At 35.8% G+C, this 12,702-nt stretch overlaps 1 pseudogene; it reads right to left on the bottom strand.

Moving 5' to 3' along the window:
- Nucleotides 1-1,306: 1,306 nt before the first annotated feature.
- On the bottom strand, nt 1,307-11,895 carry LOC113701202 (TOM1-like protein 5; annotated as a pseudogene).
- Nucleotides 11,896-12,702: the final 807 nt, after the last annotated feature.

The raw sequence follows: 12,702 nt of genomic DNA, 5'->3' as shown, positions 1-12,702 counted from the left end.
CTCTATTCATAGTTTTCTAAAATTCTAACCCAAATATAGTAGGATTATGCTTTTTGGAGCTGAAAAAAGTCGTGACTAAGCCAATTTCCCCTGAAGACCAACCTATGTCCAGTGCCGGTCATTGGGTGAAGCTCAAAACTCAAATGAATCAAAATAAGTCCGATATGGAGTCCAAACTGATGACCAGTGCTAGACCACCCGTGAATCCATGTAAATTCTGCAGCCCTTGTTTCTTCTAGTTTCGTCTTGCTCCGTTACTCTTTTCTTCGGTTTGCCTTGTCCCAAACTTGTAAGAGTGGTCCATTTTCTCTCAAATGAGCTCTCCACCAATTAGAACAACATAAGATAAAAATTAAATAGTTTCTATCCAAATTAGAGTTCAAATATCATGATTAACTAACAATTTACACGTGAAAATGCTACCATTTATACCCTATCAATAGTTTATGCACTGGTTTTTGCTCCTAACTACTCAACCCGATCCAGAATTCAAAACAACAACTAGAAAGACAAGAAGGCGGGTGAAGGGAGAGTCAAAGAAGGAAGAAAAAAGGGTGGAGGAATGAGTTGAACAGCTAGAAATATATTAAAGGGCTTTGCATGACTTTGCACTGCTTAGTGCTTTGGGTGTGCAAACTAGTAGCACAAGATCCATGGTCAATGCAAATGACTCTGAAATCAAGCCATCCTTGATCCAAATGATTCAACAAGATCATTGTGAAACTAACTCTATTCAAGGTACTAATGCACACTTGGCGAATTTTCTTGAAATATGTGATACAATTAAGTCTAATGGAGTTAGGAGAAAAACTTCAAATTTTAAATTGGTTCAATATTCACTCTATAATAAAGCCAAGGTATTGTTGAATTCTCATTCCCCCAATACTTTTAGCACTTGGAATGAATTGTTTAGATATTTTCATCTGGCAGAACTGCTAAATTAAGGAAAGACATTGCAAGTTTTTTCAATACAACTGTGAATTCTTATATAAATCATGGGAGAGGCACAAGAATCTCCAAAGAAATTATTTATATTATACCTACCACCTCGACAATTTTTTAGTATTTCTTGCCCTGGACTTGAATTATACCAACTCTACCAAACAACTCCAGAGATTTGAGCCGCTTTAATACACACTCCTATCTTCCCTAGAATTGTTTTCTCACATTCACTTCCATATAATTAAGTTCATTACCAGAGAAAGAGCATCTATACTCTACGAAGTTGCTTGTTCACGTGCTCTAGAAGACCATTAGAGTCGCAATATAAATCGATGCATCAAATATCATTTAATATCAACAGAAATGCCAATAAATACTTCATAGAAAAATTCTGCAATGGCAAACCCTGGCGTTACGATTAGTTAACAAACAACTTGGTTCCTATAAAAGAACAAGAAAGGAAAATTTAACATTGGAGTAATTATCCTAAGGAACTAATCTATCGCGGAAAATTCAGCTGCTCCATGCAGATTCAGCTGCTCCATACAGTCAGACAAAAGCATGCTACACGCCTTTGGAAAACAACCAATAAAGACCACCATGAAAGCATGCGTCACGAAATACATCCTCAAAGTCCAAAAATTGGGAAATACAAGATCAATGACAGTTGTCATAACTAAAATCCATACTGCCACTGCGAGAACTAGTACTTGCATTTCGACTGTGCAAAGAAAGACCCCTAACATGACTAGCAAGAGCAGCACCATCCACCTTGTTATCCTGAAAAAAATTTTCCCTCTCGATATGTTTTGCGGGAGGTGGTGGAATTGCAACTGCCGGTCTGCTTCCATTAGAGTCTTGCTTTGGTCCCAGAGTCAGTGGCCATATAAGCGGGCGATTAAGTATTTCTGCTCGTGCAGAAGATCCAAGCTGACAGAGTGACCTATCAATTTGAGGGCCTTCATCTTCATGCTGAAGACAGGCTTTTCCTTTTCTAATCCTACCAATGATTGTGTTGTACATTAATCAAACTAGTAAAACTACGTAACCAGGACTTTTTAAGCTCCAGTATAAAAGCAGATTTTGTATGCAATCAAGAGATCATACCTGCGGAAAAGCTGTTCAGCCTCCTCTTCTTCCTCTGTTTCTTCATGGTAAACATGAATTGATGTGGATGTTGGCCTTCCAGAGATAAGTGCATCATGCCTTTTGAGAACTCTTTCAAGCTGGTCATTCAGCTCAATTGATTGAGAAACCACTTTATCATCCCTATAGACAAACAACACAAATCAAAATATGAAATTTCCCCGTAAAACACACAGACTCTAACAGTCCCTTATAATAATTATTTTTCCGAAGTTTTCAAAATTTTGCCACCTCTTATTTCCATTTCCACTCTCTCCTTTGCACCCGCAAAATACGTCATGCTCCCAATCAAAAAGACATAACTAGATGCTAGTTTACCCCTTGCCATGAGTAATCACCACGGAAATATGTCTCAAGTCCAAGACCAAATAAGCACGCCAAAAATGCAAAATAAATGAAAGGAAGTTTATCCTATGAGAACTCGATTTCTTGATGAACGAGAGTTCTCAAGAAGCAGCTTCAGCATTATATGCTTATTCAGGATAGCTCAATAAAATGAGAAATTTCCTAGGCAAGGCAAGTGACTACAATCTACTCCAGACAGATTAACTGTTGTAAGAATTATCTCAGCACTATAACCGCACACAATGAAGCACAAGTTAAAATTAAAGTATCAAGATTAAATGATTTTCAGAGTCCCAACCGGAGGCATCTACATTTATACATGGAAGATCTACCGTTGACTTAAAAAAGAAAAAAATCAAAAACATGTAAAAATAAGGAGAAGAATAAATGATTGAAAGTTGAAACAGCAAGGAGACGGCAAGTACTGCCTCCTACCCTCTTTTCTAAGTTCTTAGCTTTCTTCAGAAGTATATTTGCAAATAATTTGGCCCCAAAAAAATATTTGCACGTAATTTAAGGGGAAGCCAGAGGAAGAAATCCAAGCACCACTTCGACGTCTGTTCGGATAGACTTCTAGCACAAGATGCAGAGAACTTTCTTGTCCATACACAGGATCAAGGATACAAGAAGGTATGTTAATAGCCAAGCATGATCACCTATCCCTGTGGTCTCATATTAGCATACGGATGAAAAGTGTAATCAAGAGGAAATCAAGTACTACCATTAGTCATTTCTTTACTTTAAGTTCTGATCCAAAGTCAAACTTTACTTTCACTTGTCAAGCTTAGAGTAATAAATATTTTCTTAACAAGATGTGAAGTCAAGCTCAACATTTCAAAATGTGCATGACATGAGGCATAAGGCTATCATAAGAAATTACAACATTACACCAATACATTTGTACAACAATGTGAAAAAATTCCTTTCCTGTCTACTTGTTTGCTTGCATTCAGGACTTCACTGTCCATTTTATTAAACTAGCAAGGCCACTCAAACAAGATGATAGGTTGATGACAACACAAACTGGACTCATCAATTTCAGTAACCTACCCCCCCTCCTTCCTCCAATTATTTGACCAACATATATTCTGATTAATCAGTTGTCTTTCAAGCATATGTATAGTAAATTAAGTCAACTGCAGATTTTACTGACTACATTTCTATCTCTTCGTATGTGTGGGATAACTCGTACCAGTATGCTGCACATTTATGCAGTGTTCTGTCAGGCATCTATACAGCTGTCAGATGTCTCAACAAGTATCCGCAGACATCTAAAATTTCAGCCTCGGCGTCAAGAAGATGTTCAAGAACTGCTTCTAGGCATCGACTCCATGTAGGTGCATACAACATGATTCAATGGCGGAATTGTCTAAGTAGGTTTTGTAATATAGCTCATCCCTTACTACCAGTCATGTTGCATCCAGTGTCTAAAGATATATGTACTCATTTTTAAGGCTCGTATATGACTAGTGGATTTCTAGATCTGTCACTTACAAGGAGCAAAACAAGTCAGTGCAAGTCCAACTCTAGCTAACTGTGCTTGAGCAATGCACTCCTCAAAACATCAAAATGTTACACATGGAAAAACCTCCAGGGAGAACATATACAAATTCTGCAGGCACAAAAATAGGTGGAACTCATTCTCAGAACTTCACTGAAAATTTAATTATTCTAGACCACCTAATTTTCATTCTTCCATAGATCTAGAACATTTATTTTTCTTGTCATCTCTGAACAGACAATGCCAGAAAAAAGTGATAAACTACTTGATTTTGTTGTGTTCTTCTGTGTGCAAGAGAGAGAGAGAGGAGGGCGGTAGAGGAAACAAAGGCAACTCCTATGACTCATATTAGGTTTAGCTGAACAAGTAAATTATTGCCAACCAAGGCATCCTTACCGAGAAGTCATGGCTAGATGCATGACACGTTGCTTCTGAAAAGAACATTTTTCCACAAGATCAAGAGTGAACTCATCCTTTGCTCCCTGGAAGATGAAAAAATACAAATAACTGAACTGACTTACTGCAATGGGAAACCACGTAAAGTCCAAAAACAGCACTGCTAATGAAGGAACATAATCAGGTCCTTTATCAGGAAATTTAAGTTAAAAGAAGAAAGAAATGGATTAGCTAACTTTGACTAGTTTAAAACTTTATCATGCCATTGTAGAAGAAATGAATTAAAACTTTGAACACTAAGGTGAAACAACTATAGATGCAAGCAACAAACCTCAGGATGTCTAGTATCAACAGCATCAAGTACTTCTCTTAAAACCTCCAGTGCAGCTCCAGCCTTCTGAAGAATACTGGAGAAGAAAAGGGCAGTGAAGCATCAAAAATGAGCACGCCATACGATAGAGAAACATGTCACAGTCTTGTCTAAAAACAGAATAAAATAGCCAGGAGAGTTTTTCTGAAACACCGAACAAAATAGTTGTTTTTAAACACATTGAACATAGTTACAACCAATTTTGCATGCGTTTGAGATATCCAGCACACATGCATCCACACACGCACAAATATGCATGCGCGGGCACACACACACACTCGTTCTCTCCCCCCGCTCCCCTTCTCCCTCCCTCTTTGAGGTTAATTTTTTCCAATAATTTCAACTTTTCATCAACTTATTGGTTTAGTCAACAAAAAAAAATTGCTAAGGCTTGCAAAGCTGTTAATCAATATGTGACCATGGATCAAAGAATGCTGTAGACATAATATAAGATAAGCATCCAGTCTCAAAACAACAAAGATAAGATGACAAGAAACTACAGAGCAAAAGGAGGCACAACTAGCAGCATATTTAATGTTGCCAAAATTAATGGGGTAACAAAAACTGTGTCGGTGAACAGAGCATGTGATAAATGAACTTCTATTCCTCTAAACATACTTAACATAGAGAAGACAATACAAAAATCAGGAATTGCAGAATTAGCTCCACAGACAGTGTAGGAGCACAATGGCCCTATTGAGGTTATCAAATGGCATCTCGACAAAGATGTAGATATGGTCATATAGCTTTTTTTTCTTTTTGGTATGTAGGATTTCACGAAGTGTTGATCTCCCTTTTCTTTGCATCTCGCTTTTACCTTAGACACATTTTTGCATCTTTCAACAAATTCAATATGCTTTTACTGTTAGCAATTAAGACACATAGTTACATGATTTTAAATAGACATATTTTCACATCCAGTATGCTTTTACTGTTAGCAATTAAGACACATATTACAGGATTTTAAAGCTTAATGAACTTTAATTTATCCACAAAAGGTATAACAAGAGCATATTTCCACCTCATATGTAAGGTTAAAGTGTCATATATTAAATTCACTAAACTTGGCACTAAAGTTTTTGTAAAATTGAGTCCTATAACATGGGAAATTTCTTTTTTTTAATACAATTTTATTTTTTTGGTGGGATTTTTCTTATTAAAGAGCTTATAATGAAAAACATTGCTCCAGGAAAAAAAGCCCCCAATTGGAATACACAATTAGCAAGTAATCTGCTGAAGATATGTGATCTGATATTATGGAAAGATTTGATATTGTAAATATTATGAAAGATTTGATTATAGTATCATATATTAATTAGGTAGTAGATTGATTCAGATTAGCATGATTTTAGAATCTAAATTAGGTTACACTTGTGTATATATATTTGTATATTTTGTAGTCCAAAGATATGAAGAAGAGTATTTTCTCTCCCTTTTTCTTAGTTTTCATGGTATCAGAGCTTCAGGCTCTGTTATCGGTTTGTCTTTTTGACGTGACCCTATTAAGTCACTTTTAGGTCTTTCTTGTGTGAATTATAATGGCAGATATATAACAGTTTGTCTTTTGACGTGACCCTATTGAGTCACTTTTAGGTCTTTCTTGTGTGAATTATAATGGCAGATATGAAAGGTAGTAGTAGAGAGATGAAAACAGCAATTTTTTATGTTATTCCTACAACATCAAAAATTACTGAACACAAATTGAGTGGAAAAAATTTTTTAGATTGGAGTAAAACTATTCGGATATATCTGCGCAGCATCGATAGAGATGATCATCTCACTAATGACCCACCCATTGATGGGGAAGAAAAGAAGGTTTGGCTAAGGGAAGATGCAAAACCATTTTTCAAGTGGAGAGAACAAAGCATATCGAAATTGATTGCCACTTTGTTCGTGTAAAAAATCCAGCAAAACTTGATCTCAACCAGTCATGTGAGAACTGGAGAACAGTTACCTCACTCCATTCTTTTTCCTCATGAACCTGTGTTTAAATTACCTCCTCGTATTTTTAGATGTATATGTTTTGTTCATCAGCTTGCTCCCGGGATAGATAAATTAGATCCTCGTGCCATTAAGTGTATTTTCTTAGGATACGCACGAGCGCAAAAAGGATATGGATGTTACAGTCCAATTTTAAATCGATTTTTTACTTGTGTTGATGTTACTTTATTTGAATCCACTCCATATTTTATGAAATACAGTATGTCTTGTGAGTTAGATCAGTGTCCCTCTTTTTTCTCTCCTGTTTTACCAGTCCCTTCCTCTTTATTACATGAGTTATCTAGTCCACCAGATTCCATAGCTCGATTATCTCATCCTAACCTTCAAGTTTATTCTCATCGTTCCATGGTTGAGAAAGCTCCTGATATGCCACGCACTTCACCAATTAACTCTCAATCTTCAAATCCAGGTATGATACCCTCCTCTGAGTTAGATCTTCCTATTGCTTTACGCAAAGGTAAGAGACATTGTACTTCTCATGCTATTTCTAATTTTGTTTCTTATTCTCGTCTCTCTATGTCATATTCTTCTTTTGTTGCTTCACTTGATTCTGTCTCCATTCCTAAGTCTATTACCCATGCTCTTAATCATCCTGGTTGGAGATTAGCTATACAAGAAGAGATGTCTGCTTTGGAACAAAATGATACTTGGGATCTTGTCTCTCTTCCTTCTGGTAAGCCTGTTGTTGGTTATAAATGGGTATACACTATAAAAGTACAGCCTAATGGTTCTATTGATCGATTGAAAGCTCGCCTGATAGCTAAAGGATTTACTCAAGTGTATGGAATAGACTACTTAGAAACATTTTCTCTTGTTGCAAAGATTACCTCGGTTCGTCTTCTTATCGCTTTGGCAGCAACTTATAATTGGTCATTGCATCAGTTGGATGTGAAAAATGCATTTTTACATGGAGATTTGGAAGAAGAGATATATATGGAACAACCTCCTGACTTTATTGTTCAGGGGGAGAATTTGCGGTTGGTTTGTCATCTGAAAAAATTCTTATATGGGTTGAAACAGTCTCTTAGGGCTTGGTTTGGCCGGTTTAGTAGTGTTGTCATGGAGTTCGGTCTAACAAGATGTAGAGTAGATCACTCTGTATTTTATCGACATTCTAATGCTGGTAAGATTTTATTAGTTGTTTATGTGAATGATATTGTGATTACAGGTGATGATGTTGTGAAAATCCAGAAACTTAAATCCAATCTGCAAGCAAACTTTCAGACAAAGATTTAGGTCATTTACAGTATTTTCTGGGTATTGAGATAGTTCGATCTAAATATGAGATTTATTTATGTCAAAGAAAATATATACTCGATATGCTGAGCGAAATTGGGATGTTAGGTTGCCAACCTGTGGATACTCCTATGGATCCTAATGTGAAATTATTTGGAGATTAAGGTGCATTACTAGATGATCCTAGGCAATATCGAAGATTTGTGGGTAAATTAAATTATCTCACTGTAACGAGACCTGACATTTCGTTTGCAGTGAGTGTCGTGAGTCAATTTCTTGAGGCCTCTCGTACTAGTCATTGGGATGCTGTTATACGGATTCTCATATATCTTAAGAGTACTCCTGAAAAAGGGTTGTTATATCAAAATCATGGATATACTGATATTGAAGGATACAGTGATGCAGATTAGGCTGGTTCTACCTCAAATCGAAAATCGACCACAGGATATTGTGTGTTTGTTGGTGGTAATTTAGTGTCGTGAAAGCGTAAGAAGCAAACAGTTGTTTTCAGATCAAATGCAGAATCTGAATACCGCGCTATGGCTCACCCTGTGTGTGAGTTGGTTTGGTTGAAGAGCATGTCACTTGAAATTGGGTTTGAGTATAAACAGCATATGAATTTAGTGTGTGATAATCAGACAACTGTTCATATTGCATTTAATCCAGTGTTTCATGAAAGGATAAAACATATTGAAGTTGATTGTCATTTCATTCAAGAGAAATTGATTGATGGAGAAGTGTTAAGAGAATATAAGTATTCTTGTAGATAATAAATTAGTAAGGATATTCTTGTAAATAGTTTGTTAGGTTTGTACTCCTATAAATACTAGTTGGTCACTCATAATACGGTGACTAGATATTTTCCTCCCAAAATACCTATTGTCAAAAATGATCCAAATTAAATCAAATGCTTAGAAGGGAAATTGGAACCTCGAAAAGCTCTCCCAAACATCTTGAAGCATTATCCTGGTGGATCAGAAATCGAAATAAATTATACGTAAAATCAACAAATATTTAAGATACTAAAGAGGATTTTGTAAAACAGATTTGCAAAAGTGGCAATAGAAGAGAATCAGATGAAAGCCAAGTTAATTAACCAGCATGTGATTTTCATTGACGAGGATAACTACTAAAGAGATAATCAGACAGATTTGACTATACAAAACAACTTGATGTGTAGCCACCACCAATTCATAGTATGCAGAATAATACTGAGGAAATCTCCCAGAAGCACCACCAACAGACGTCTGCACAGCATCTAACAAAAGAAATATTTTCTCTCGTGCTGGCAGGTCCAACTGTAGAACATCAAGGACACAAAATTAACTTAAGCAAAAACTGAATAAACAAGAAATTGGGTTTTGGCTCAGAGAAAGGACAAACCTTTTTCTTTACTATCTTTACAAGTACAGGAAGGACTCCTGCGTCTATAACCTGCTTATGGACTGGTCTCCAATATTGTTCATCAGCATCTCCAGCAACTGAAATACTAAAAATTATTAATCGTTCTGACTATTTAAAAAAGATTTAGTACCTGATCATTTGAAGTACTAAATTCCAAGAAAGCATAGCAGAAAAAGGACTAGAGATCAATCAAAAACATAAACCTTAGACTGTAAACTGCATGATCAATAAGTCATGCAGAAACCAACCCGTTTTGACGGTGCAATACTAATATACCAATATCAGATTAATAATAGTTCTTTGAAATAATGCCGACAAAAGATTAAAGCCATGAAAATTCCCACATTCATCATTCGTATAGGGAGGGGGGCCAGGAAACAGCCCGGGTAATAGATGCCCTCAAACAAGTTTCATGTAATTAAAAATTCTTTTTTGCAGGCAGAAACTTAAATCTAATGGAGTAGTTGTGTATGAAATAGTTTCAACCCATTAAATAGGAAGCATTACGTTAGATAGAAGAACAACACGGGAGATGAAGCATGCACTTATTCCTGTTGTATAAATATCTGCTTGTCTTTCAGTTGAGGACCACCATGTTTTCCAGATGTTGAACAAGTACCAAATGAATCATGGTTCGGTCACCATAAACAAATCAATGAGTGTCCATAATGGAAAATAATTATAGCATGTTAAATTAGACCAGTCATGTATAGCTCAAACACATCCATTTGTACGTTGGTATCCAGTAAAATATTAAAACTAACAAAAAGAAGAAGACATCTCAATAGATATACAATCACTATTTCCCGTTCTTCATTACATAAATCCATATGAAATTCTGCTACAACTTCCAGTGAGTAAAAAATTTTGCTTGGTGTACCACCTAATTTGAAAGCTTATTCATTTATAATAAGAGAAAACATGTAGTTTTGTTACATGATTTTGAACCTAGAAGATGCTCACCATTACAGCTAGTAGTTGGGTGTTAGCATTTTTGCTTCCCAAGCATTTCTTAACAGCTTTGATTACATCTCTAGCTTTTCTGTGAAACAGGAATACAAAAATAAATCTTGGATGAGAACTAAAAATTTCAATAAATGCACAAGCAACAAAGAAGCACAAGAGTTAATTAAGCCATTCACTGTATGCAACCTGTGCTATCTTTCCAGCAATCGAGACAAGACCTTATAAAGAACAAAATTTTACTGAAACCAATCTTAGAACTATGCAAGTTCTTTGTTAACATGCATAGAGAGACAGAGAGACCAAAAAATGTTAATTATCTGCTATATAAAGGTATCTGAAAATGGTTATACCTGTGGTCACATGCAACTAATTAGCAAATTTCAATGTTTTTCATCCAATCCATCTCAGAGAGTTTCTCACTTGTTGCAGCGTTGACAAGGTCAGTAGCCATTTTTCTTTCCAAGGGCTGATAGTAATGTGGAAAAAGTAGTAAGAATCTACATTCAATTCTAGAACACAATTAAGCAGATTATGCTAGAAGGTTGCACAGAACAAATACTCTAAAAGCCAGTTAAAGGAAATCACTGAAATTCAATAAAAAGAAGCATAAAGTGGCTTCATCCCATTAAACTATTATGGAAATAAGTCACAGGAACCCCAGTAGCACAGCTCAATTAGTTAAGCATCCAAAATGATTGTTTGACATATTAGGAAGGGCTCAAGGAATAAAAACAACTGGTGGCTGGTAACATGAAATTGCTGTAATATACCCATTCCTCCAGTTTAATCAGCTGAAAAATATATCAGCAAAGCCATCAAATAAACAAAAATGCCCCTTCTTATTTCCATCACTGAATCGTTTGCACATTGGGTTGAGTCTCCTATCAGGAAAATGTTAAACTAGTCCATCGAAATGTGATAAAGTAATGCTAGTTTTTCTTTGAGTGGAAAAGGGAAGTACACTTTGAAATCTCAGAAGGGGTCTAATAAGCTTGAAAATCATTTTGAAATTAACTCTTTTGATGCCATCAAGCAATGTAGTTGCAAGTTAACAGACTTTAAGCTCAATCAGCATCACTATTTGCTAACTGCCAACAACATACAAGCATGGTCCCAAAAAGTTGAGGCAATAGTCATTTTTCTGTCAAAGAAGCTAGAGTTTTAGAATTTGCATCTGTAGCTTATATTTTCCAATTAATTGAACATGTATGTACATGGGGTAGTGCACAAGTAATTATCCAAATTACTGGGGTAATGTAAACCCAACTCCATCAACACTCTTCTTCTGGTCAGTATGATTAGATTTTTATCCTTTACCCCTACAATTGAAGGAGCTAAAATAAATGATTTACAATGCAATGTAACAATGGGCATTCAAGGAATCCAAAATTGAAGGAGCGGAAGGGGTGGAGATTCTGAGCTTAAATGTTCCCTGTTCAATTAAACCATATGGTGGAACAATCATTCACAATACTAGGCAAATTTAAAATAACGTAACGTCCACAGTGACGCAATGTGAAAAAATATGCATTCCACAGAATACAAACAGCAATTATCAAAACAAAAGTGACCACCAAATACATCAACAATATATACCTGCAGGAGAGGTTTGTCCAAATTAAAAATGGCCAACAACTCCTAATGCAACGACCTCATCAATGGTAATACTGGCTATAACCCTCCAAGCTGCATTATTCAAAAGGTTATTTGATTGAAAACAGAATCCCAAAACACAACCAGAAAGAAATCACGTTTGGTGAATAGGACATTACACATTATCTGTTAGCTTACCACAAGAACGAACAAAAACTTATAAATGTTCTTAAAAAAAATCGAGATAAAACAAACAAAGGAACAGCGAGTCCTTAAAAGCACTGAACTTGGGAATGAAGTGATAATGCATATAGCTCATAAAAGTGAAAGACCTCCAGAAAAGCTGGGAAAATTACAGTATTTAATATTAGAGAGAACGCAAAACTCCCAGGCCAATAAACTTAAATTCTATTTCACAAATGCTACTCCATGAGCTATCGTCATACTCCAAACTCAGTTTCAAGAAGGCAATCTAAGATACTATGTTGTAAAATTTGATCGAACCCTTTATCCGAGGTTAAACAAAATGCTGATCAGCAGTCTCAGAAACTAGGAACAAATATGACATTTACTACCCCTTGCTCAACTATTTGGTACACCATCATCTCCAATTAAACCCAAAAATTAATTCAAAAAGCCACACTTATTCTGGTTACACAGGAACAAATTTGGCATTTACTACATAAAATTCACTACCAAAATGATCGGAACATAAAAACATTTCCAAATACTAGTCTATTTTCTCAATTCACACAACTTAACAAATTCATAACATTCCATTATATATCCTTTGCCTAGTCAA

This window comes from Coffea arabica, chromosome 7e (assembly GCF_036785885.1).
Source record: "Coffea arabica cultivar ET-39 chromosome 7e, Coffea Arabica ET-39 HiFi, whole genome shotgun sequence".
Taxonomy (NCBI): domain Eukaryota; kingdom Viridiplantae; phylum Streptophyta; class Magnoliopsida; order Gentianales; family Rubiaceae; genus Coffea; species Coffea arabica.
This window is presented reverse-complemented; position numbering and strand designations above follow the sequence as displayed.